The sequence below is a fragment of the Rhipicephalus microplus genome, chromosome 3 (assembly GCF_043290135.1).
Source record: "Rhipicephalus microplus isolate Deutch F79 chromosome 3, USDA_Rmic, whole genome shotgun sequence".
Classification (NCBI taxonomy): Eukaryota; Metazoa; Arthropoda; class Arachnida; order Ixodida; family Ixodidae; genus Rhipicephalus; species Rhipicephalus microplus.
In genome coordinates, this window is record NC_134702.1 from 209,868,676 (window position 1) to 209,893,055 (window position 24,380).

At 48.8% G+C, this 24,380-nt stretch overlaps 15 non-coding genes across 15 annotated transcripts; all 15 read left to right on the forward strand.

The window, feature by feature from the left end:
- The first annotated feature begins 2,807 nt into the window (after positions 1-2,807).
- On the forward strand, positions 2,808-2,880 carry TRNAV-CAC (transfer RNA valine (anticodon CAC)). The gene has a single exon. It is a non-coding gene; the product is annotated as a tRNA-Val (tRNA).
- A 162-nt stretch (positions 2,881-3,042) lies between these two features.
- On the forward strand, positions 3,043-3,115 carry TRNAM-CAU (transfer RNA methionine (anticodon CAU)). Its single transcript has one exon. It is a non-coding gene; the product is annotated as a tRNA-Met (tRNA).
- Positions 3,116-3,278: 163 nt separating this feature from the next.
- On the forward strand, positions 3,279-3,351 carry TRNAM-CAU (transfer RNA methionine (anticodon CAU)). Its single transcript has one exon. It is a non-coding gene; the product is annotated as a tRNA-Met (tRNA).
- A 163-nt stretch (positions 3,352-3,514) lies between these two features.
- Positions 3,515-3,587, forward strand: TRNAM-CAU (transfer RNA methionine (anticodon CAU)). Its single transcript has one exon. It is a non-coding gene; the product is annotated as a tRNA-Met (tRNA).
- Positions 3,588-3,820: 233 nt separating this feature from the next.
- TRNAM-CAU (transfer RNA methionine (anticodon CAU)) lies at positions 3,821-3,893 on the forward strand. Its single transcript has one exon. It is a non-coding gene; the product is annotated as a tRNA-Met (tRNA).
- A 400-nt stretch (positions 3,894-4,293) lies between these two features.
- TRNAM-CAU (transfer RNA methionine (anticodon CAU)) lies at positions 4,294-4,366 on the forward strand. Its single transcript has one exon. It is a non-coding gene; the product is annotated as a tRNA-Met (tRNA).
- A 400-nt stretch (positions 4,367-4,766) lies between these two features.
- TRNAM-CAU (transfer RNA methionine (anticodon CAU)) lies at positions 4,767-4,839 on the forward strand. Its single transcript has one exon. It is a non-coding gene; the product is annotated as a tRNA-Met (tRNA).
- Positions 4,840-5,000: 161 nt separating this feature from the next.
- Positions 5,001-5,073, forward strand: TRNAM-CAU (transfer RNA methionine (anticodon CAU)). The gene has a single exon. It is a non-coding gene; the product is annotated as a tRNA-Met (tRNA).
- Positions 5,074-5,708: 635 nt separating this feature from the next.
- Positions 5,709-5,781, forward strand: TRNAM-CAU (transfer RNA methionine (anticodon CAU)). The gene has a single exon. It is a non-coding gene; the product is annotated as a tRNA-Met (tRNA).
- Positions 5,782-17,715: 11,934 nt separating this feature from the next.
- On the forward strand, positions 17,716-17,788 carry TRNAM-CAU (transfer RNA methionine (anticodon CAU)). Its single transcript has one exon. It is a non-coding gene; the product is annotated as a tRNA-Met (tRNA).
- A 162-nt stretch (positions 17,789-17,950) lies between these two features.
- TRNAM-CAU (transfer RNA methionine (anticodon CAU)) lies at positions 17,951-18,023 on the forward strand. Its single transcript has one exon. It is a non-coding gene; the product is annotated as a tRNA-Met (tRNA).
- A 397-nt stretch (positions 18,024-18,420) lies between these two features.
- On the forward strand, positions 18,421-18,493 carry TRNAM-CAU (transfer RNA methionine (anticodon CAU)). The gene has a single exon. It is a non-coding gene; the product is annotated as a tRNA-Met (tRNA).
- A 399-nt stretch (positions 18,494-18,892) lies between these two features.
- Positions 18,893-18,965, forward strand: TRNAM-CAU (transfer RNA methionine (anticodon CAU)). Its single transcript has one exon. It is a non-coding gene; the product is annotated as a tRNA-Met (tRNA).
- Positions 18,966-19,129: 164 nt separating this feature from the next.
- Positions 19,130-19,202, forward strand: TRNAM-CAU (transfer RNA methionine (anticodon CAU)). Its single transcript has one exon. It is a non-coding gene; the product is annotated as a tRNA-Met (tRNA).
- A 638-nt stretch (positions 19,203-19,840) lies between these two features.
- Positions 19,841-19,913, forward strand: TRNAM-CAU (transfer RNA methionine (anticodon CAU)). The gene has a single exon. It is a non-coding gene; the product is annotated as a tRNA-Met (tRNA).
- The last annotated feature ends 4,467 nt before the right edge of the window (positions 19,914-24,380 follow it).

Consider the following 24,380-nt stretch of genomic DNA (forward strand, 5'->3'; position numbering starts at 1 on the left):
GCTGCCGAAGACCGGCATCAGCAGGCTGCCCGGGCCTTCTTGCTTTGGCTTCGCACCGACTTTTCCCGCACCGCTGAGAGGCGATTTCGCTTCACCAACAGCGGGAGCCCTTCGTGTGCCGAATGCCCGGCGGTGGAGACGACCGAGCACATCCTGCTGCAGTGCCCCGGCTACACCGAACAACGCCGGTGGCTCTTCGACGCCTACGGTCGTCTGGGACTGCTACATGTGAGCCTCGACCACGTCCGGTTTCCTTAGGCCCACCGCTCGGGGCTCATGCGTGCCTTCGAGGCCCTATTTGAGTTCTTCGGCGACGACGATCTGATCGTGCGCCTCTAGCGAGGCCCGCATCCACGTGTTGTTGTTTGTTTACGTCTGTGGCCCCGCCAGCCTCCTCTGACGCCGGTCACGTGGTGCTCCCACTCCCCGCCCCATTATGGCTTGCCTGACTGTTTTCCCTTTCCCGGTGGCAGCGCGTAACCCGCACGACACAGTGGAATGCGCCCTTCTTCCTCCTATACTTTGCTCCTCCTTCTTTACCTCCCCCATCCCCACGTGGAGCAGTGTGGGTGCCTTCGCGTAGAAAGACAATAACAGCTCTGCGCTTTTCTCTTCTCTTTCATTTCAGGAACCTCTACAGCCCCCCGAGTGGTTACCTCTACTCGACCAATTGGCTTCTGTGAAGCCTTTTTAAACCAAGTGCACTGGCCAAGCTGATGCTGGTGTTTTAATAAGTGTATATATTTTGCGTGTAATCCTTTTGCTTGTGGTTGTTAAAAAGTTATAAAGAAAAAACCTCGTAAGCTCAGTAGGCAGCGTGTTAGTCTCATAATCAGAAGGTCGTGAGTTCAATCCTCACCTGGCGCAAAGGCGGCGCAGTTTTTTTGTTTACTTATGATAGTATAATAATGTAGTAAGGGGTGCGCTGTCTGGAGCAGTATTGAATGACTGTTGCTTGGTCTTTTTACTGTTTCAACCTGTCATTTGTGGGAACTAATGATACTGGTTGTGTTTCCCAGTGACACCTGTCTGCCTCAGTAGCGCAGTTTAAAGGAATGCAAGTGAGAGCTACCACAAAAACATTTTTGTTCATGCTACACACGGGCACGCTTCTTGTAAAACAGTGGCTAAAATACAAGGGAATATATTTTTGTGTCGTAAACTGCTACATCAGCAAAAAGCCGGAAACAGTTGATCGTAATTTCCTGGATTGCTCGGACTCTGTTTTCCTTTGGTATATTCTGCAAAAAACATTCAAAAAGGAGTTCCCATGCAATCCAAAGTCCGGTTTTTACCATTAGAAGATACAGGAGGTGTGCCCTACGACAAGGTGATGCTACTTTGCATGCACAGTGTATGAAAAACACGAATGGTTTTTGACAATCTAGATGTAAGTATAAGGCCTGCCAGTGAATACCTTAAAGAAAGTATTCTGTTCATTAGAGAAGTGTACAAATTCCTTACTGAACCACCAGAGTGGTTACCTGTCTTTGAACAAATGGCTCCGATAAATATTATTAATTTATACAGTCAGCAAGATACACTCACACATTGCACATTTCGATTTTTCGGCTGCAATGATACCATCTGTGCTGTCTAATGTCTGTATCGCTATGAACTGGTTTTAAATAAAGAAAAGCCTCGGTAGCGCAGTAGGAAGCGGGTGAGTCTCATAATCTGGTACGTGGTTGGCACTCTAAATCTTTCTCGACGTCTTTTGCCCGTTAGTGTAAAGCGACTCTTATATCAGGCTCTTTTCCAAGCCCACTTGAACTACTGCGCTTTTAGTATGGGCAAACACTACGTCAACAAATTTAAATAGGCTAAAAATACTCCAGAAAATAGCAATCAGGGCAATAGAAAACATATCATACCTTGAACACACAGGACAACTCTTTATTAAACATAAAATTGTTAAAACAAATGACATACGAATTCAGGTTGTTACAACCCTATATTAGCGCAAACAGAGGGAAACTCGACGCATTCCTGACACTTGCAAATCTTGAACATACACAAACCATTTTCTTCCATTGATATAAACCCCCGTGGAAAATTCCGTTATCTCGCACCAATTACGGCACCCAAAGGCTTAGCCACATGTTACCTACTATACTGAACTGATAGGAGAAGCAAGACATAAAAATTGACACAATAAACAATATCGATGTGCAAACACTGTCCTTCTAGATTTGTATTGTTTACATAGGTCACTCTGTATTGCTTTGCATCATTTATTTTGTACCTTTATATATATATATTTTCTCTTTATTATTTTTTTGTGTAACCTGATTGTGTACCTTTGTTATGTACGAAAGCGATAATACATACTCTGCGAATTACTGTGCTCATGTGTTTATGAAATATTTCTTTTTGTTTGTATACCTTGGCCTGTCATTTACTTTGTCTTCTGTTTGTATTGTTTCTTGCTTTATAATATTTGTTTTTTCAATTTATTGTGTTTCGTTTTTACCCTGTCATTGCTGACGTAGGGTGGACGGTGCCTAGTCAAACTGCAACAACTGCAGCTTTTTTGCCGTCTCCCCATTTTCACCATTGTATCTGTTTTGGTGAAAATTAAATAAAGGAGAAATAAAAAAATAAAATAAATCTGAAGGTCGTGAGTTCAATTCTCACCCGGGCCAAAGGCGGGGCAGTTTTTTGTTTGCTTATGAGAGTTTAATTAGGTCGTGAGGAGTGCGCTGTCTGGAGCAGTGATGAATGACAGTTGCTCGGTTTTCTTATTTTTTGACCTTTAATTTGTGGGAACTAATGATACCGGTTGCGTTTCGCTGTGACCCCTGTCCGCCTCGGTAGCGCAGTAGGCAGCGCGTCAGTCTCACAATCTGAAGGTCGTGAGTTCAATCCTCACCCGGGGCAAAGGTGGTGCAGATATTTGTTTGCTTATAAGAGTTTAATTAGGTCGTGAGGGGTGCGCTGTCTGGAGCAGTAATGAATGACTGTTGCGGAGTTTTCTTAGTTTTCAATTTTTAACTTGTGGGAACTATTGATACCGGTTGTGTTTCCCAGTGACACCTGTCCGCCTCGATAGCGCAGTAGGCAGCGCGTCAGTCTCATAATCTGAAGGTCGTGAGTTCAATCCTCACCCGGGGCAAAGGCGGTGAAGTTTTTTGTTTGCTTATGAGAGTTTATTTAGGTCGTGAGGGGTGCGCTGTCTGGAGCAGTAATGAATGACTGTTGCAGAGTTTTCTTACTTTTTCGACCTTTAACTTGTGGGAACCATTGATACCGCTTGTGTTTCCCAGGGACAGCTGTCTGCCTCGGTAGCGCAGTAGGCAGCGCGTCAGTCTCATAATCTGAAGGTCGTGAGTTCAATCCTCACCCGGGGCAAAGGCGGTGAAGTTTTTTGTTTGCTTATGAGAGTTTATTTAGGTCGTGAGGGGTGCGCTGTCTGGAGCAGTAATGAATGACTGTTGCAGAGTTTTCTTACTTTTTCGACCTTTAACTTGTGGGAACCATTGATACCGCTTGTGTTTCCCAGTGACCCCTGTCTGCCTCGGTAGCGCAGTAGGCAGCGCGTCAGTCTCATAATCTGAAGGTCGTGAGTTCAATCCTCACCCGGGGCAAATGCGGTGCAGTTTTTTTGTTTGCTTATGAGAGTTTAATTAGGTCGTGACGGGTGCGCTGTCTGGAGCAGTAATGAATGACTGTTGCTTAATTTTCTTACTTTTTCGACCTTTAACTTGAGGTGCGCTGTCTGGAGTAGTAATGAATGACTGTTGCTGAATTTTCTTACTTTTTCGACCTTTAACTTGAGGGAAGTATTGATACCGGTTGTGTTTCCCAGTGACACCTGTCCGCCTCGGTAGCGCAGTAGGCAGCGCATCAGTCTCATAATCTGAAGGTCGTGAGTTCAATCCTCACCCTGGGCAAAGGAGGTGAAGTTTTTTGTTTGCTTATAAGAGTTTAATTAGGTCGTGAGGGGTGCACTGTCTGGAGCAGTAATGAATGACTGTTGCCCAGTTTTCTTACTTTTTCGACCTTTAACTTGTGGGAAGTATTGATACCGTTTATGTTTCCCAGTAACCCCTGTCTGCCTCTGTAGCGCAGTAAGCAGCGGGTCAGTCTCATAATCTGAAGGTCGTGAGTTCAATCCACAACCGGGGTAAAGGCGGTACAGATTTTTTGTTTGCTTACGAGAGTTTAATTAGGTCGTGAGGGGTGCGCTGTCTGGAGCAGTAATGAATGACTGTTGCTGAGTTTTCTTACTTTTTCAATTTTTAACTTGTGGGAACTATTGATACCGGTTGTGTTTCTCAGTGACACCTGTCCGCCTCGGTAGCGCAGTAGGCAGCGCGTCAGTCTCATAATCTGAAGGTCGTGAGTTCAATCCTCACCCGGGGCAAAGGCGGTGCAGTTTTTTGTTTGCTTATGAGAGTTTAATTAGGTCGTGAGGGGTGCGCTGTCTGATGCAGTAATGAATGACTGTTGCTGAGTTTTCTTACTTTTTCAATTTTTAACTTGTGGGAACTATTGATACCGGTTGTGTTTCCCAGTGACACCTGTCCGCCTCGGCAGCGCAGTAGGCAGCGCGTCAGTCTCATAATCTGAAGGTCGTGAGTTCAATCCTGACCCGGGGCAAAGGTGGTGTAGTTGTTTTGTTTGCTTATGAGAGTTTAATTAGGTCGTGAGGGGTGCGCTGTCTGATGCAGTAATGAATGACTGTTGCTGAGTTTTCTTACTTTTTCAATTTTTAACTTGTGGGAACTATTGATACCGGTTGTGTTTCCCAGTGACACCTGTCCGCCTCGGTAGCGCAGTAGGCAGCGCGTCAGTCTCATAATCTGAAGGTCGTGAGTTCAATCCTCACCCGGGGCAAAGGCGGTGCAGTTTTTTGTTTGCTTATAAGAGTTTATAGGTCGTGAGGGGTGCACTGTCTAGAGCAGTAATGAATGATTGTTGCTGAGTTTTCTTACTTTTTCAATTTTTAACTTGTGGGAACTATTGATACCGGTTGTGTTTCCCAGTGACACCTGTCCGCCTCGGTAGTGCAGTAGGCAGCGCGTCAGTCTCATAATCTGAAGGTCGTGAGTTCAATCCTCACCCGGGGCAAAGGCGGTGTAGTTGTTTTGTTTGCTTATGAGAGTTTAATTAGGTCGTGAGGGGTGCGCTGTCTGATGCAGTAATGAATGACTGTTGCTGAGTTTTCTTACTTTTTCAATTTTTAACTTGTGGGAACTATTGATACCGGTTGTGTTTCCCAGTGACACCTGTCCGCCTCGGCAGCGCAGTAGGCAGCGCGTCAGTCTCATAATCTGAAGGTCGTGAGTTCAATCCTGACCCGGGGCAAAGGTGGTGCAGATATTTGTTTGCTTATAAGAGTTTATAGGTCGTGAGGAGTGCACTGTCTGGAGCAGTAATGAATGACTGTTGCTGAGTTTTCTTACTTTTTCAATTTTTAACTTGTGGGAACTATTGATACCGGTTGTGTTTCCCAGTGACACCTGTCCGCCTCGGTAGTGCAGTAGGCAGCGCGTCAGTCTCATAATCTGAAGGTCGTGAGTTCAATCCTCACAAGGGGCAAAGGCGGTGTAGTTGTTTTGTTTGCTTATGAGAGTTTAATTAGGTCGTGAGGGGTGCGCTGTCTGGAGCAGTAATGAATGACTGCTGCTGAATTTTCTTACTTTTTCGACCTTTAACTTGAGGGAACTATTGATACCGGTTCTGTTTCCCAGTGACACCTGTCCGCCTCGGTAGCGCAGTATGCAGCGCATCAGTCTCATAATCTGAAGGTCGTGAGTTCAATCCTCACCCGGGGCAAAGGCGGTGTAGTTGTTTTGTTTGCTTATGAGAGTTTAATTAGGTCGTGAGGGGTGCACTGTCTGGAGCAGTAATGAATGACTGTTGCCCAGTTTTCTTACTTTTTCGACCTTTAACTTGTGGGAACTATTGATACCGGTTGTGTTTCCCAGTGACACCTGTCCACATCGGTAGCGCAGTAGGCAGCGCGTCAGTCTCATAATCTGAAGGTCGTGAGTAGCCAAACATATAGCCAAACAAACCACCGCCGGACGACAGCGTACCACCCACAGACCAACGGCCTCACCGAGCGGCTTAACAAGACGATCGCCGACATGCTGTCAATGTACGTCGATGTCGAACACAAGACGTGGGACGCCATTCTTCCTTATGTGACCTTTGCATACAACACGGCAGTGCAGGAGACGACGCAGATATCTCCATACAAATTGGTCTACGGAAGGAGCCCGGCAACGACGCTCGATGCCATGTTACCCAACGTCACCGACGAAGAAAACCTCGATGTGAGCGAGTACCTTCAACGCGCCGAAGAAGCCCGACAACTTGCGCGTCTCCGTATCAAGAATCAACAGACGACCGACAGCCACCGTTACAACCTTCGACGACGCTTCGTGGAATACCAGCCCGGTGAACGTGTTTGGGTGTGGACGCCGATACGCCGACGTGGACTAAGTGAAAAGCTTCTGCGACGGTACTTCGGACCGTACAGGGTGGTTCGACGTCTCGGCCCACTTGATTACGAGGTTGTCCCCGACGGCATCACGAACTCTCAACGACGCCGATCGCGACCTGAAGTCGTCCTTGTCGCGCGCCTCAAGCCGTTTCATGCGCGTTAACAAACTGAACCAGTGTTTTTTTTTGTAATATTGTTGTATCGTAATTTATTCATTGTATTTTCTTGCGTTATTATTGTACTTTCATCTTTAGTTAAAGCATCGGGACGATGCTTTTTTTAAGAGGGGGGCAATGCCACGTTCCATTTCCCAAGTTTTTGTTATCGTCCCAAAACACCACACGATTCTCAGCGCAAACCGCGCCTGCAGTTTTCGAGATGGATCCGGACTGTAGTAGATCATTTCGATAAGATCACGCCCACTGTGCGAATGGTACAGATTGTTCTGGAACCTACGCCACCGCCAGCAATAACGCTAGAACATTCGACGGCAAGAGTATAAATGCCGACGCGCTTCGCCGCTTGTCAGTTGTTGATCGAAGGCCGACGCTCCGTTCGCCGCTATCAGTCCGAGACTGCTATCTGTGCGAGACTGCTGCTGTAATTGGACTTTCCGTTTACCGGGCACAGGTTCGCCCAAATAAACAATTAAATCCCAACGCGAAGTCTTCTGTCTTCGGCCACGTCACGACCCCGTGACAATATTTATAGCGCAAGAACAGAACGACGACAAAGAAACAAGGATGACACGAGGGTTTACTTCCAACAGTGTCCTTCTTGTCTTTTTGTCTTCGTTCTGTTCTCGCGTTATAACTATCGTCATGTCATACCAACTAGACCAAACTGCCACACTTCTTGGCGGCGAAGTGAAAAATGCCCGTGTGCTTGCCTTGTACAGCCCGTTGTAAGAACTCAAGCTGCTCAATATTGAGCCAGAACCTTTGAATATGGCATGCCTCGTGATTTGAACTGGTTTTCGCTCGTGATTCACAAGAACATAAGTTATTCAGTGTATTTCTTTTGTACCGAGAACTTCAAGGGCTCCTAGGTGGCAACTGATGAAAAAAAAGCAAATAGTAAACGTGGGAAGGACAAACATACTTAGGCTAAATGAATTCTATTGTAGAGAGTGCGCATGAATGTGTCGTGTCTTACCATTCAACGTGTCCTCGTACGTCGTCCTTTCTCGCTTCAGAATATATATATATATATATATATATATATATATAAGGTAAAGAAGTGTATACCGAAGGGCTTTTTCCGTGTTTTAACACAATATTAATGCGATCTAACAGACACTAATGCCAAGAAATCTACAGGGGAAGTTATTAGAACCAATGGAATGTAAATAAGAAGAAAGAAAAGCGGATGAAGAAATAACCAGCCGTGAGCAGGAATAGCACGGCTGGTTATTTTTTCATCCACTTTTCTTTCTTCTTATTTACATTCCATTGGTTCTAATAACTTCCCCTGTACATTTCTTGGCATTGGCATTAGTGTCTGTTATATATATATATATATATATATATATATATATATATATATATATATATATATATATATATATATATATATATATATATATATATATATATATATATATATATATATATATATATATATATATAGGTAAAGTGCTTCGTTTTCTTTTCGCAACGTGATCAACCTTGTGTTGACAACTGAATGCACCTTGCGAACCGAAAAATTCCTATCGAGCTACCTTAAGGAACAATACCCGGAAATTCTGATTCTGAACTGCCTGTTGAGTTGCTATACACTGGAGTATCTTGTCTTACGCACAGATAATTGTGTGAGTAAATGTTTCTTTTCGATAACGCTTATTGCTACTCATCGGCATCGAAAAAAACATGAATGAATAATGTTTATCAGTTGTACGTATATATACAAGGCAGTGACAGTTATATGCTATAAACGCACCATCATAGAAGTTGTAACTGGACCACTAAGTAAACTCGTTCTTGTGGTCAGCTGACGATTATGCACAACAGAACCTCAATGTAATTTAATTATTAGAAGTTTCGTTAGCACTGTACACGAACATACACAACCAACGAAATGAATAGCTAGGGAATTTTGTGCAGCAACGGGTAGTTCAATTAGCTGGCCAAAAAGTCTGGGCTTTTGGCATGGTCTGTGGCAAAGTACACCCGAAGTTTATTGTAACATGAATTGGAAAATGATGTCGGAAAAGTACCTCGGTGTGCCTTTGGATCATTACCGCAATGCTACTGAGTATTGGTATGAGGAAAATAAACACATTAGAAATTATACTGATAAGTGGGGTGGCCGCAATATTTCAATGTTTGCCAGAGCGTCCGTGTGCAATGTATTTTTGGTTGCAATAGAGTTTTATGTATTACATGTGTTAACCATGACCCGTACTTCAGTCCAAAAATTGCACCGAGTATTTGCGACCTTTATATGGGGATCGCAGTGGGAGTGCACAAGCCGGTGCAATCTATTTCATAGGCTAAAATATGGTGGTCTGGGGCTTTTACATTTGTTTTTCAAGCAGTTGGTAAGCAGATTCATGTTTGCTCAAGATCAGACGGATAATTTCTTGAGAACAGTGATCCAAGCAAGACTGCAAACCCCTTACCCGATTTTGTCGTGTCATCCTTTTCTTTCAAAGATTGACTACTCAGTTCTTACTTGCGAGAAGTAGTTACGGCTACACGCCTGCTCAAGGAAAGATTTGCGTACGAATACTTGTCCGGCGTGCCCAAAAAGAAACTGTATCTTCTTACCAGTGCACGTCTATCGAGCTCCGTACAGGCTAGGTTGTGAGAGTGACGTGTTAAAGTGTGTTAAAAGAATGCCGGTGAGACCCTCTGTCAAAACATTCTCCTTTCAAGTGCATACCGGCACCCTCCCTGTACTGCCATGGCTAAAATCTAAGGGGTTTTTTGTACCGTGGTCCATCAACTTTCTAATCTGTGGTGAACCGGAAACGATAAATCATATCTTTCTTGATTGCCATGATGCTGTTTTCTTGTGGGACGTACAACAACGGACTCTAAAAAAAGATCTACCTATAAACGCCTTCGGAATTTGTTTTCTTTCGTGTGCAGCAGCAGGGAAGTGCCGAGTGACATCTTAATGTTGCTTTGCATGCATAGTGTGTGGAAGACAAGAATGGATGTTCGACATAACCGTATAGACGCTCATTCAGCAAGAGACTATTTTAGTGAGAGTATGCTGTATACACGAGACTTGTATGAAGCGCCGCCTGAGCCTCCCGAGCGCGAATATCACCTCAGTGGTGCGTGTTATTGCGTGTTTCCGTCGCGGCAACGCTGTTCACTTCACGTTCGAGGGCACCGCTGTTCCACCTGAACTGTTCCTCTTCAAACAGCGTAGGCTGGTTCGGGCGCGCCTTCCTCGCCCATACAGTGCGCGCGCTGTGGAATCTACGGGCATGCCACGGCGACATGCTCGAGGGGCAAACGCTGCCTGCGCTGCGGCAAGAACCACACCGGGGGTCCATGCCCTCTCGAGCGCCCAAAATGCCTAAATTGCCGGGGCACTCACGCTGCCATGCTGCAAACGCTGCCTGTGCTGCGGCAAGAACCACACCGGGGGTCCATGCCCTCTCGAGCGCCCAAAATGCCTAAATTGCCGGGGCACTCACGGTGCCACGGCGACATGCTCGAGGGGCAAACGCTGCCTGCGCTGCGGCAAGAACCACACCGGGGGTCCATGCCCTCTCGAGCGCCCAAAATGCCTAAATTGCCGGGGCACTCACGCTGGCAATGAGCCGCGCTGTACATCCTGGCAGTTTCAGCGCAAGGCGACGTTCATTCTGGCCTCCTCCAACGGCAAACCCCAGGTGGTTTAACTTTTCGGAGCCCTTTGGTACAGCGTCTCTAATGATTATATGACAACCTTGGGACGATAAACGGAACAATTTTTATTCCAACAATTATAGGTGTACACCCTTCTGTTTCTCAACACCCTCACGAACGGCATAACACCCTTTTGCCAGTTACACCCTTCTCTGAGGGTGTACCAGCAAAGAAAAGGGTGTTACATTCAATCAAAATGGGTGTAAATCTGTAAAACACCCTTTTACACCCATAAGGTTGTAAAAATTTTTACTGTGCACGCGTTGTTGCGAAGCGCGTCTCCGACGACGTTACGAAGGGCGCTACGAATCTCAACGCTGCAATCACTGTTTACGAAAGACGGTGACGCCAACACGGTCCCGAAGGCGCCACTGCTCCGATCTCCGCCGACACGGTCACCAGATGTTTGGTAGCGTAGGTTTCTCAGCTCGCGACTGCTTCTGCGCAGAGCTGATAGACGAGCGGACGAGACGACGGTGAGTTAAACAAGGTTTTTGTACAGCATACATACCGAGGCGTTACAAATTCGGCACAGGGCCGACAGCTTAGAGACCCGAAGAGCCGAGCTCTCCTCTCTAACACATAGGTCTGCTCTCAAATGGGTCTGCTGCTCGCGACGCGCCGCAGGGCTTCTTTTATATGCACCGGGTGGATTCTTTGAATAACCAAATGTCCAACCAGAAGCGCCGCTGGTCGTGAGGTCAGAATCTTCTAATGGGGTCGCCGCTGGGCCGCGTCATTCTTTCTCATCGAATCTGGAGAGGCTGCGCTGTATAGGTGGCTGCACCCAAGGACGAGTGACGTCGCCAGGCATTGCGTCAGACCCACCAGACAGGAAGGCGCCGGTTGCTTGCTCGACGGGCTCACTGGCTGAAATGACTCACTGTACGTGCGCGGCAGAGAGGCACCGCCGTGTGTTGACGCCGTTGAGTTGTTCGTGTCAGGCGGGCTCGCGGGCTGGCCTTGACACAGATTGCCTTTTTCAGAGACATGGACGTTCGTTGTAGACTCGCAGGCATAACAGCGTCGCGAGGCGCTCCAGCGTGCTCAAGCGTCGGTTCAAACACCGCCGACTGGCGCCGCGGCAACAGCCGCCCCTCGCTCTTTTTGTGATGCCCTTGGGAGCAACCATGCGCTGGTCGCAACACCCACCGCCGCCATGGAGCCATCACCTCTACCAGTCTCCACGGGTGACCAGAGGGACGCTGTGATCACGGCACTAAGCACGGCTCTTCGTGCGCTTCTAGCTAGTGTTTTGTGCGACCCGAACACGCGTCGCATGTGCGAAGCGGCCTTGTCCGCACAGCAATCACTCCCCCAACATGGCTAGTGCGTCAAAGAAGCCGCGGCCGCGGATTTCGCAGTGGAACGTGTGTTCTCTCCGCCGCCGTAACTTTAAGTTCGCCCGCTCACTGCCCCAGCGTGACCTCGACGTCCTTGCATTGCAAGAGACGCAAATTCGTGCTGGGACCCTCAACCTCTCAGGGTATGTGGCGTACCACGGCGCAGCGGCCTGTAAGAACAACGCGTGCCTAAGCACGCACAGTTTCGACCCGGCGCACCCACAGGTCGTGCCAAGGGCCTCTATCTATGTGCGCGCGCGCCTTCCCCAGGTGCTTCTCGACGTTTCGGATATCGTCGGTGCGGGCGTCGAGTGCGTTGCAGTGAGGGTGCGTGTTGGCACGACGGACACATGTGTGGTGAGTGGATATGCTCACTCGTCGCGCGAGTGGGACGCCGAGTTTACTGTGCGGCTCGCCAGTCACCTCGGGAGGGCTTCCGTCTTGTGCGGGGACTTCAACTCCCATCACACTGCGTGGGGTGCGCGAGTATCAATGCCAGTGGATGGGCCTTGATGGATGCTGCCCTCAGAGCTGGACTTCACATAATCAACGATGGCAGCCACACGTTTGTGCGCCCCGGTGCTGAACGCAGTGCACTCGACCTCACCCTCGTGACAGACGAATGCCCCTACTCATGGCGTCACGCGCCGGACACTGAGGGCTCGAATCACTATTTGATCCTCTTGGAGCCCTTTTATACCGGCGCTCTGCGCACCAGTGTGTAGTGTTGTGAACTGGCTCCGTTTCCGCGAACTGTGTGCTGCAGTGCCAGTCGCGGGCGACTTTCTCCAACACAATGTGCAGTGCGCGAGTGGCGCCACGACGGTGTGTCGAGGGCCGACGGGCACGCCAGTGCCCGACATTAAGCTCCTCAACCTTCGCGCAGCTCGCTGCCGGGCGCAGCGCAGAGCGGAACGTTCGGACAAGGCAGAAGACTGGACTGTTTACAACCGCATCGACGCGGTTTGTAGATGCCACGCTCACAAACAACGGGATCGCGGCTGGTCCAGCCTCTGCCGCACCTTCGATGACCCCCGCTACCAGCGGCGTGCCTCGCGCGTGTTCCGAGCCCTCCTCCACCCCCGTGTGCCCCGGCATCCGGAGCTCTCCATCGCGGTAATGCTCGGAATCAGCACCGTGCAACTCGCCGAACTGCCGGCTGACACTTTCGCGAGTGCGCCCACTACCAGTGCAGTTTCCTGTGCCCGCGCTGCCGCCACATGCACGGCCCGAACTCTTTGCGCCGTTTCGCTTCTTCCCCACATCAGCCATCGTAGAAGCGATCGGCGAGCTGTGCATGGCCGACTTCAGCATCCGGGAGCTTCGCGATGTGCTCGACTCACGGGGGCGCCGCTCGGCTTCAGGGGGTGATGGCGTCACATATCAGATGCTCCGAAACTTGGATGCCACCCAGCTTCGGAATCTGCTTGATGCTTACAACGCCATCTGGCGCACAGGGGTGCTACCATCCTCGTGGGGAGAAGCCTTAGTGATTTCCGTGCACAAAGAAGGGGAAGCCGGAGTCCGAGCTTTCATCGTACCGACCCGTTTCGCTCACTTTGGCTGCGGGGAAAACGTTCGAAGCTATGGCGCTCCAGCGCCTTCAATGGATCGCTTCTGCTCTTGATTTCGTCGCGGCTGAACAGTCCGGCTTCCGAGCCCATCGAGCGACAGCGGAGTCAATCACGGACGTCGTTAGCCCTCTTGAGGAAGCCACGCACCGCGGGAAGGTGGGATACCTCATCCTTTTCGACGTCAAGAGTGCTTTTGACTCGCTCCCACACAACACCATCCTCGACGCCTTATGTGAGATGGGTGTGTGCGGGAACATGTTGCGTTACGTCAAGGCTTTCCTCAGTAACCGGTCTTTTCGTATGCGCGTTGCCGGTCATCTCAGCGGACCTCGTGTGGTGTCGGCGGGTGTGCCGCAGGCCAGTGTGTTGAGCCCCTTTCTCTTCAACGTAGCTCTCGCACGCCTCATCGACAACATCCCGCGAGGCACTGCCTACGAGGTGCGTGCTGCTGTTTACGCCGACGACGTGGCGTTCTTCTCCAGTGGCCCCACCCTTCGTGGTCGTCAAGTCCGTAAAGGACTCCAGGCTGCCATCGATGCAGTGGACGGGTTCATCACGGGCATCGGGCGCCAGCTCTCCGCTGCCAAGACAGAGGCCATGCATGTCCACCCGAAGCGCACGAGGCGTTTCAATGTCCCGAAGCTCGTCTTTCGCGGCCACCGGCTGCCGTGGAAGTGCAGAGTGTGGTATATCTTGGTCTTACCACCGACCACCGGCTAAGCTGGAAGCCCACGGTGGCGTGCATTCGCAGCGATTCACGTAGGATCGGCGGCATGACCTCCTGCATCCTCGCCAGTGCTCGGAGCTGCTCTCCGGATTTCGCACTGCGGTTTTTCAACGCGGTAGCCTCGGCCAGGGTCCTCTATGCGGTACCGCTCGTCGCGCTACGACCCGCGCAATGGGACGTGTGGGACACCCTTAACCACGGAGGAAGGAAAAGTTTCCTTCCTCCGCGCCCTTCACTGTGGCGTCGTATGCCGCCTGTATGGCCTGCTGTGCTCGTCGCCGATCGGCCCCACCCTAGCGGAGGCTGGCGAAACGTCCCTCTCACTTCGGGCGAGAGGCAGTGCGTTGCGCCACATTCATCGCATGTACCTCACGCCCGAGGGACGACGCCTGGCTGGACGATTCCTCGATCGTCCCTACTCTGGAATGGGTCAGCGCGCCTTGGAGTACGCTGCGCTCGTGACCGAACCGCCTTACTGCGGAAGGCTCCCGATCCCGCCGCACCAGGATCCCAGCCTTGATATCACGACCACAATCCCCGGCGTCAGGTCAAAGGAGAACACACCCCAGTCTGCTCTCCACCAGGAGGCTCTCGCGATGATCGAGGAGCGGCTCGCCAGCCGAGTTCTACTCTACACTAACGGCTCGGTCACAGCGGATGGGTCGGCAGCAGCCGCTTGTTTCGCCCCATCCCTCGGCCTCCGCGAGAAGTGCCGGCTTCGCATCAGTGCGTCTTTCACTGCTGCTGAACTCGCTGCGATTGATCTCGCAGCAAATCAACTCGCCGACTTCCTTCCGCAGTCGGCAGCAATGGTGAGTGACTCGCGTGCCGCCCTCTTGACCCTTGCGGGTGGACAGCGTGGCGCCCCCGTTGCGCAACGGCTCGCGCGGAAGTTCGCAGTGATTGTGCGGAGTGGGTGTGACGTTGTTTTCCAGTGGGTTCCGTCTCATGTGGGGCTACTTGGAAACGAGACAGCGGACGCCCGCGTCAAGGAGGCTCACCACCCCAGCGCACCAGTCTCAGCGTACATCCGCGCGGGAGATGTTGCGCACCTCCGTATTGCGCGCCATGTGCGCGCTTTACACGCGGACTCACGTGCGGCTACAGGAAACCCCCCGCGAACGCTGCCGAAGACCGGCATCAGCAGGCTGCCCGGGCCTTCTTGCTTTGGCTTCGCACCGACTTTTCCCGCACCGCTGAGAGGCGATTTCGCTTCACCAACAGCGGGAGCCCTTCGTGTGCCGAATGCCCGGTAGACGACGACGATCTGATCGTGCGCCTCTAGCGAGGCCCGCATCCACGTGTTGTTGTTTGTTTACGTCTGTGGCCCCGCCAGCCTCCTCTGACGCCGGTCACGTGGTGCTCCCACTCCCCGCCCCGTTCTGGCTTGCCTGACTGCTTTCACTTTCCCGGTGGCAGCGCGTAACCCGCACGACACAGTGGAATGCGCCCTTCTTCCTCCTATACTTTGCTCCTCCTTCTTTACCTCCCCCATCCCCACGTGGAGCAGTGTGGGTGCCTTCGCGTAGAAAGAAAATAACAGCTCTGCGCTTTTCTCTTCTCTTTCATTTCAGGAACCTCTACAGCCCCCCGAGTGGTTACCTCTACTCGACCAATTGGCTTCTGTGAAGCCTTTTTAAACCAAGTGCACTGGCCAAGCTGATGCTGGTGTTTTAATAAGTGTATATATTTTGCGTGTAATCCTTTTGCTTGTGGTTGTTAAAAAGTTATAAAGAAAAAACCTCGTAAGCTCAGTAGGCAGCGTGTTAGTCTCATAATCAGAAGGTCGTGATTTCAATCCTCACCTGGCGCAAAGGCGGCGCAGTTTTTTTGTTTGCTTATGATAGTATAATAATGTAGTAAGGGGTGCGCTGTCTGGAGCAGTATTGAATGACTGTTGCTTGGTCTTTTTACTGTTTCAACCTGTCATTTGTGGGAACTAATGATACTGGTTGTGTTTCCCAGTGACACCTGTCTGCCTCAGTAGCGCAGTTTAAAGGAATGCAAGTGAGAGCTACCACAAAAACATTTTTATTCATGCTACACACGGGCACGCTTCCTGTAAAACAGTGGCTAAAATACAAGGGAATATATTTTTGTGTCGTAAACTGCTACATCAGCAAAAAGCCGGAAACAGTTGATCGTAATTTCCTGGATTGCTCGGACTCTGTTTTCCTTTGGTATATTCTGGAAAAAACATTCAAAAAGGAGTTCCCATGCAATCCAAAGTCCGGTTTTTACCATTAGAAGATACAGGAGGTGTGCCCTACGACAAGGTGATGCTACTTTGCATGCACAGTGTATGAAAAACACGAATGGTTTTTGACAATCTAGATGTAAGTATAAGGCCTGCCAGTGAATACCTTAAAGAAAGTATTCTGTTCATTAGAGAAGTGTACAAATTCCTTACTGAACCACCAGAGTGGTTACCTGTCTTTGAACAAATGGCTCCGATAAATATTATTAATTTATACAGTCAGCAAGATACACTCACACATTGCACATTTTGATTTTTCGGCTGGAATGATACCATCTGTGCTGTCTAATGTCTGTATCGCTATGAACTGGTTTTAAATAAAGAAAAGCCTCGGTAGCGCAGTAGGAAGCGGGTGAGTCTCATAATCTGGTGCGTGGTTGGCACTCTAAATCGTTCTCGACGTCTTTTGCCCGTTAGAGTAAAGCGAGTCTTATATCAGGCTCTTTTCCAAGCCCACTTGAACTACTGCGCTTTTAGTATGGGCAAACACTACGTCAACAAATTTAAATAGGCTAAAAATACTCCAGAAAATAGCAATCAGGGCAATAGAAAACATATCATACCTTGAACACACAGGACAACTCTTTGTTAAACATAAAATTGTTAAAACAAATGACATACTAATTCAGGTTGTTACAACCCTATATTAGCGCAAACAGAGGGAAACTCGACGCATTCCTGACACTTGCAAATATTGAACATACACAAACCATTTTCTTCCATCGATATAAACCCCCGTGGAAAATTCCGTTATCTCGCACCAATTACGGCACCCAAAGGCTTAGCCACATGTTACCTACTATACTGAACTGATAGGAGAAGCAAGACATAAAAATTGACACAATAAACAATATCGATGTGCAAACACTGTCCTTCTAGATTTGTATTGTTTACATAGGTCACTCTGTATTGCTTTGCATCATTTATTTTGTACCTTTATATATATATTTTCTCTTTATTATTTTTTTGTGTAACCTCATTGTGTACCTTTGTTATGTACGAAAGCGATAATACATACTCTGCGAATTACTGTGCTCATGTGTTTATGAAATATTTCTTTTTGTTTGTATACCTTGGCCTGTCATTTACTTTGTCTTCTGTTTGTATTGTTTCTTGCTTTATAATATTTGTTTTTTTAATTTATTGTGTTTCGTTTTTACCCTGTCATTGCTGACGTAGGGTGGACGGTGCCTAGTCAAACTGCAACAACTGCAGCTTTTTTGCCGTCTCCCCATTTTCACCATTGTATCTGTTTTGGTGAAAATTAAATAAAGGAGAAATAAAAAAATAAAATAAATCTGAAGGTCGTGAGTTCAATTCTCACCCGGGCCAAAGGCGGGGCAGTTTTTTGTTTGCTTATGAGAGTTTAATTAGGTCGTGAGGAGTGCGCTGTCTGGAGCAGTAATGAATGACAGTTGCTCGGTTTTCTTATTTTTTGACCTTTAATTTGTGGGAACTAATGATACCGGTTGCGTTTGCCAGTGACCCCAGTCCGCCTCGGTAGCGCAGTAGGCAGCGCGTCAGTCTCATAATCTGAAGGCCGTGAGTTCAATCCTCACCCGGGGCTAAGGCGGTGCAGATAATTTGTTTGGTTATGAGAGTTTAATTAGGTCGTGAGGGGTGCACTGTCTGGAGCAGTAATGAATGACTGTTGCCCAGTTTTTTATTTTTTGACCTTTAATTTGTGGAAACGAATGATACCGGTTGCGTTTCCCAGTGACCCCTGTCCGCCTCGGTAGCGCAGTAGGCAGCGCGTCAGTCTCATAATCTGAAGGTCGTGAGTTCCATCCTCACCCGGGGCAAAGGTGGTGCAGATATTTGTTTGCTTATAAGAGTTTGATTTGGTCGTGAGGGGTGCGCTGTCTGGAGCAGTAATGAATGACTGTTGCGGAGTTTTCTTAGTTTTCAATTTTTAACTTGTGGGAACTATTGATACCGATTGTGTTTCCCAGTGACACCTGTCCGCCTCGGTAGCGCAGTAGGCAGCGCGTCAGTCTCATAATCTGAAGGTCGTGAGTTCAATCCACACCCGGGGTAAAGGCGGTACAGATTTTTTGTTTGCTCATAAGAGTTTAATTAGGTCGTGAGGGGTGCACTGTCTGGAGCAGTAATGAATGACTGTTGCCCAGTTTTTTATTTTTTGACCTTTAATTTGTGGAAACGAATGATACCGGTTGCGTTTGCCAGTGACCCCAGTCCGCCTCGGTAGCGCAGTAGGCAGCGCGTCAGTCTCATAATCTGAAGGTCGTGAGTACAATCCTCACCCGGGGCAAAGGTGGTGCAGATATTTGTTTGCTTATAAGAGTTTGATTTGGTCGTGAGGGGTGCGCTGTCTGGAGCAGTAATGAATGACTGTTGCGGAGTTTTCTTAGTTTTCAATTTTTAACTTGTGGGAACTATTGATACCGATTGTGTTTCCCAGTGACACCTGTCCGCCTCGGTAGCGCAGTAGGCAGCGCGTCAGTCTCATAATCTGAAGGTCGTGAGTTCAATCCACACCCGGGGTAAAGGCGGTACAGATTTTTTGTTTGCTCATAAGAGTTTAATTAGGTCGTGAGGGGTGCACTGTCTGGAGCAGTAATGAATGACTGTTGCCCAGTTTTCTTACTTTTTCGACCTTTAACTTGTGGGAACTATTGATACCGGTTGTGTTTCCCAGTGACACCTGTCCGCATCGGTAGCGCAGTAGGCAGCGCGTCAGTCTCATAATCTGAAGGTCGTGAGTTCAATCCTCACCCGGGGTAAAGGCGGTACAGATTTTTTGTTTGCTTATGAGAGTTTAATTAGGTCGTGAGGGGTGCGCTGTCTGGAGCAGTAATGAATGACTGTTGCTCGGTTTTTTTACTTTTTCAATTTTTAACTTGTGGGAACTATTGATACCGGTTGTGTTTCCCAGTGACACCTGTCCGCCTCGGTAGCGCAGTAGGCAGCGCGTCAGTCTCATAATCTGAAGGTCGTGAGTTCGATTCTCACCCGGGCCAAAGGCGGTGCAGTTTTTTGTTTGCTTATGAGAGTTTAATTAGGTCGTGAGGAGTGCGCTGTCAGGAGCAGTAATGAATGACAGTTGCTCGGTTTTCTTAATTTTTCAATTTTTAACTTGTGGGAAGTATTGATACCATTTATGTTTCCCAGTAACCCCTGTCTGCCTCTGTAGCGCAGTAGGCAGCGCGTCAGTCTCATAATCTGAAGGTCGTGAGTTCAATCCACATCCGGGGTAAAGGCGGTACAGATTTTTTGTTTGCTTATGAGAGTTTAATTTGGTCGTGAGGGGTGCGCTGTCTGGAGCAGTAATGAATGACTGTTGCTGAATTTTCTTATTTTTTCGACCTTTATTTTTTGAAGAAACGAATGATACCGGTTGTGTTTCCCAGTAACCCCTGTCTGCCTCTGTAGCGCAGTAAGCAGCGGGTCACTCTAATAATCTGAAGGTCGTGAGTTCAATCCTCACCCGGGGCAAAGGCAGTGAAGTTTTTTGTTTGCTTATGAGAGTTTAATTAGGTCGTGAGTGGTGCGCTGTCTCGAGCAGTAATGAATGACTGTTGCTCGGTTTTCTTACTTTTTCGACATTTAATTTGTGGGAACTAATGATACCGGTTGCGTTTCCGAGTGACACTTGTCCGCCTCGGTAGCGCAGTAGGTAACGCGTCAGTCTCATAATCTGAAGGTCGTGAGTTCAATCCTCACCCGGGGCAAAGGCGGTGAAGTTTTTTGTTTGCTTATGAGAGTTTAATTAGGTCGTGAGGGGTGCACTGTCTGGAGCAGTAATGAATGACTGTTGCCCAGTTCTTTAACTTGTGGGAACTATTGATACCGGTTGTGTTTCCCAGTGACACCTGTCCGCATCGGTAGCGCTGTAGGCAGCGCGTCAGTCTAATAATCTGAAGGTCGTGAGTTCAATCCACACCCGGGGTAAAGGCGGTACAGATTTTTTGTTTGCTTATGAGAGTTTAATTAGGTCGTGAGGAGTGCGCTGTCAGGAGCAGTAATGAATGACAGTTGCTCGGTTTTCTTAATTTTTCAATTTTTAACTTGTGGGAAGTATTGATACCATTTATGTTTCCCAGTAACCCCTGTCTGCCTCTGTAGCGCAGTAGGCAGCGCGTCAGTCTCATAATCTGAAGGTCGTGAGTTCAATCCACACCCGGGGTAAAGGCGGTACAGATTTTTTGTTTGCTTATGTGAGTAATTAGATCGTGAGGGGTGCGCTGTCTGGAGCAGTAATGAATGACTGTTGCTGAATTTTCTTATTTTTTTGACCTTTAATTTGTGGAAACGAATAATACCGGTTGTGTTTCCCAGTAACCCCTGTCTGCCTCTGTAGCGCAGTAAGCAGAGGGTCAGTCTCATAATCTGAAGGTCGTGAGTTCAATCCTCACCCGGGGCAAAGGCGTTGAAGTTTTTTGTTTGCTTATGAGAGTTTAATTAGGTCGTGAGGGCTGCGCTGTCTGGAGCAGTAATGAATGACTGTTGCCGAATTTTCTTATTTTTTCGACCTTTAATTTGTGGAAACGAATGATACCGGTTGTGTTTCCCAGTGACACCCGTCCGCCTCGGTAGCGCAGTCATTCCACTTCCGGCTTTCGAGCGATACGGTCGCGGAATGTTCGGCTCCGACGGAGCGGTATCGGCGGCCCGACCGGGCCGCGGTAACAGGGTTTTTGCGTCTAGCGCCGACGATTATCAGGTGACTCTGCCCAATCTGCCTTCCGGACGCATCGCTGCGAATACCGTTTTCATGCATGGTGATCCGAGAGCCCGGCCTTACCGCGTCCAAGATTACAGGGACACTTTGGCCAAGCTTGGTGCGCTCGACGACGTTTTGGCGTTGGGGGCGTATCAAATGAACCACGTATGGGCTGTGACACTGACGAGTGCTGAGGCTGCTCGGAAGTTGCTCTTCGCCATCGATGTGAAGGTAAAGGATCGCCCATGTTTGCTCAATGACCCAAATAACCGTGAGGTTCGCTTGAAGCTTCACTGGTTGCTGCACGGCGTGACCGACGAAGACGTGCGTGTTGCCTTGACTCCCTATGGGAAAGTATTCGAAGTGAAACGGGAGAAGTGGCGAGCACTGGGCATCACAGAAAAGGGCTCAACGACGCGGCCTGTGGGACTAAAGCTGCACTCCGACGTCAAGGTGGATGACATTTCGCACCAGCTCAAGATTGCCGGAGAGCTGACTCTCGTTGTCGTTCCGGGCCGTCCACCGTTGTGCCTACGGTGCAGGAGTACCAGTCACATACGTCGCGACTGCCGAGTACCGCGCTGCAATCGTTGTCGCCGCTTCGGCCACGAAGACGACGACTGCGCGAAGACATATGCCAGTGTGACCGGACCAGCGCAGGAAAGTGATGCACTGGAGCACCTCATAGACGAAGCAGATTCGGAAGAAACAGCAGGAGTTAGCCCAAACTCTGCTGTGGAAGATGGGTCGTCATGCCATCAAGAAGACGGCGTGTGTGAAGCACCAGGTAAGCCCGACGCCGGGCTTCCATACGAAGGCGTAGGAGAAAGCAGTGAAAAGGTGGATGCAAGCAGCACCGGCGACACGTTTCTTGGCTTAGCAGAGGAGACCCCCTCCGAGGCTGAAACGATGACTGGGATTGAAAGCGACAGTGGCACTGTGACGGGGAAGCGTCCCCGTGACGAAGGGAAAAAAAGACAAGGGCACCACTGCTGCCTCGCCGGACGAACCACCCGCCATAACGACTCCCGCTCGGCGGCCTCTCATCCGGCCACGGCCAAACATTTCGTCGGAGCGCAACACGGCGGAAACGCCGCCTTAGCCAACTTAAGGACTGTACTGGGACAAGGCGTTCAGGAGAGAATTGCACTTGTAAGGTGAGCGCCATGCCTCTGGGTTTTTCGTAGCCTTACAATGGTGCAAATAGAAAATTCAATCCGTGTGGCCACTTTAAATGTGCGTGGCCTAGCCTCACGGAGAAAACAATGCCAGCTTTATCGGCTAGTAAGTGATCTCGAACTTGACATACTGGCAGTCCAAGAGACTAAAGTCTATGGTGACGATGAAACTGGGGGCATGGTGCGCCAATTTTTGCCGCGGTATTCTGCTATAGTTAGCTATGCCACTGGGACTTCTTCCGGTTGCGTTTTGTTCGTCAGCCAGAGTCTGGGTGCTAAAATAGAAGCCTCAACGTCATGTCCGTCTGGTCGGCTCATTGTTTGTGATCTTTTGTTTTCGGGATTGGAATGGCGCGTAATATGCTTGTACGCACCGACTGTCACTGACGAAAGACGCTTATTTTTCGAACAACTAAAGCGGTATACCAAATGTAATAGGCTCCTAATCATTATTGGCGATTTCAACTGTGTCCTTTCAGCCAAAGACAAAACTAGCGAACGACATTACAGGGATGCAAGTACGGCTGTCTTAAGCGATACAATAAGAGAACATGGTTTGGAGGATGTGACTGAATGTCTCGGTGGTGGCCGGACTATGCAGTACACCCACTTTCCGACAGCCAGCCATGCTCGACTAGATAGGGTGTACGTGAGTGTTGAATTGGTACCGCTTTGCAAGGCATACCGTGTTAACGCCGTTTCATTTAGTGACCACTGCTTGGTTAGCTTTGTAGTAGCTAGCACGAAAGAAACGAAAAGGGCCTTCGAGTGGCAACAATAGAAATTGAATTCCGATCTGCTGAGTGATGAAAAATTTATGGAGGAAGTAATGACGGAAGTTGAAAAAATGAAAGTTCGCAGTAAAAAGACGTTTAGAGAAAAATGGGAGAACTTCAAGCAGGTCGTTAAATTGAAGGCTTTGGAATGCTCGAGCGCTATAAGCAGAGAAAAAGGAGCAGAAGAAAAGCTCATGCGCAGAAACCTGGAAAAATTGCTCCTCGAAGAATGTAGAATGCCCGGCATGTTTCTTGAAGATATTCGCGCGTTGAAAAGTAAAATTGAGCGGTTCAATGTCGAAAGATACCGCGGTGCTATGATTCGGACAAGAGCCGAGCGACTGATAATGGCAGAAGCACCGTCAAAAAGGGCGTTGGGCTCAGAAAAGTGGCATGCGCGACGTAATTAGATAACAGAAATTGAACACGAGGGTGAAGTCAGCGATGTCGCCGATGTTATCGAGCGTGCTTTCTTTGAGCACTTCAATGGTTTATTCGCCGCCAGCTCAGTTGATGTCGATCGCTTAAAAATTTTTTTTACCGCTGATGCCAAAGCTTGACAATAATACAAAAGAAATATTGGAGGAACCCATTTCGGAAGAGGAAGTTAACAGTGCTATTGAAAGTATGCATCCCGGGAAATCGCCTGGCCCTGATGGTCTGACTTCCGCCTTTTATAAGTGTTTCAAGTTTAAAATAACACCAGTCTTGGCCGACGTTTATAATGAGGCATTCAAGCTGAAAATATTACCCCCGTCCTTTTCATCATCTTACACTGTTCTTATACCAAAATCGGAAGACCCCGTTGCACTGCGCAGTCAATTCTTACCGCCCAATCTGCCTCACTAATAGAGATTACAAGATATTCAAGAAAATCCTAGCTAAAAGGTTGCAAACAGTCATTACGGAGCTCGTGGGGCCGCATCAGACGTGCGGCATTAAAGGTCGAACTATCCTCACGAATATACATGCAGCCCGGAGCATCCTCGAATGTTGCGACGCTATTGGTGCGCGAGTCGCAATGCTGCAAATCGACCTCGAGAAGGCTTTTGCCAGGGTGCCTCATGAAATTCTGCTGTGCATCCTAGATTATGTGAATTTATGGAAAACATTCAAAGAGGGGGTTGTCATGGCGTACCCAGACTGCTCAACGCGGCTAATCGTTAACGAGGTGGTGGGGAAGCGCATCCCAGTCAAGCGTTCGGTCCGTCAGGGTTGTCCTCTCTCGCCACTATTGTTTTGTTTGTACATAGAGTCCTTTTGTTTGAGTGTCATAGAGAATGACTGCGTCCGTGGGTTTAAGCTGCACGAGGTTGAAGTCCGGCTGTTGGCTTATGCGGACGATATTGCCATTTTTTGCGCGGACTCTGACAGCATAGCAGATGCTGTCAAATGCGTTACTAACTTCTGTGCTGCAAGTGGCAGCGTTGTAAACTGGGGAAAATGCCTTGGCTTTTGGCACGGTGACTGGGAAGAAACCCCAGTCAGTTTTGCCAGCATAAGGTTTGTTACGACACCGTT